The sequence below is a fragment of the Neopelma chrysocephalum genome, unplaced genomic scaffold (assembly GCF_003984885.1).
Source record: "Neopelma chrysocephalum unplaced genomic scaffold, ASM398488v2 Primary Assembly neopelma1_110524, whole genome shotgun sequence".
NCBI lineage: Eukaryota > Metazoa > Chordata > Aves > Passeriformes > Pipridae > Neopelma > Neopelma chrysocephalum.
Window position 1 is genome coordinate 1 of NW_020928060.1, and position 1,533 is coordinate 1,533.

Genomic DNA, 1,533 nt, shown 5'->3' on the forward strand with positions numbered 1-1,533 from the left:
CTTTGTTGGAACCTTTTTTATGTCGCATGGCCGTTCCTACCGCGACAGGCACCCACAGCTTTGTCTGTTCTTCACCACGGGGCTCTCCTTTTTCAGCAGCACCTCTGCCTTGCACTTACTCTCAGCCTCACCTCAGGGACAGCTCTGGGCTCACCTCCGGGCCACTTCTCAGCCTCACCTCAGGGCCTGGGCTCAAGGACAGGAACCTGCAGGGAGGGGACATGATGTGCAAGCTGAGGGCTGCCTGCTTGCACTGGCCTCTGGGCTTCTTTCTCCTCCCAGAACCATCCCTGCTTTCCTAACAACACACATCTACAGATGAACCTTGGAGATATATATGGACAGACATCTCTATCACCCTGTGGATAGAGCCTCAAGCAGGTGCTGCCACAGGAATGGGAATCAGAGAATCACAGAATCAGACACGTTGGAAAAGACCTCCGAGATCATCAAGTCCAACCCTCGATCCAACCCCGCCGTGCTTCCCAGACCATGGCACTGATGCCACATCCACTCTCACCTTCAACACCTCCAGGGACACTGACTCCACCCCCTCCCTGCCCAGCCTATTCCAAGGCCTGATTGCTCTCTTGGCAAAAAATTGCTTCCTAATATCCAACCTAAGCCTCCCCTGGCACAGCTCAAGACCCAGCCCTCTTGTCCTACTGCTGCTTCCTGGCACAAGAGCCCCACCTCCACCTGGCTACAACCTCCTGGCAGGGACTTGCAGAGAGTCAGGAGGTCTCTCCTGAGCCTCCTCTTCTCCAGCCTCAACACCCCCAGCTCCCTCAGCCTCTCCTCACACCACTTGTGCTCCACTCCCTTTCCCAGCCTCGCTGCTCTTCTCTGCACCTGCTCCAGCCCCTCCAGGGCCTTCCTCAACTCAGGGGCCCAGAGCTGGACACAGCACTCCAGGGGTGGCCTCACCAGCGCTCACTCCAGGCCAACAATCACTGCCCTGCTCCTGCTGACACACTCTTCCTCAGCCAGGTCCCTCTGCAGAGCCCTCCTGCCTCCCAGCACATCAACACACCCCCAGCTTGGGGTCAGCTGCACATTTGCTGATGAAATGCCTGGTTCTGCAGGAGCTGCAGATGCTCAAGGGGCAGCAGGACCAAGTCAGGGGCCTGGGGGGGCCTGGGGGGCCTTGGGGTCCAGGAGGGTCCTGGGGGAGCTGGGGAAGGGCTTTGGGGATTGGGGGTACAAACTAGGAAAGACCAGTACAAACCAGGACAGACCAGGACAGACCAGGACAGACCAGTACCTTCTCACTGCTCCCAGAATCTCTCCTGGAGCTGGGCCACATTGTCCTGGGACACCTGAGCCTCCCCCAGTGCCCTCCCAGTACAGCCCAGTGCCCCCAGTACAGCCCACTGTGTTCCTGTCCCAGGGTGCCGGGTGATCCCTCTTTGGGAGGGGCTGGAAGGGATTTGAAGGGGGGGGAGCTGGGGGACATTTGGGGGGTCTGGGAGGGTTGGATGGGGATTTGGGGGGTTTTGTGGGGCTTTGGGTGCATTTGGGGGAGTTAAAAGG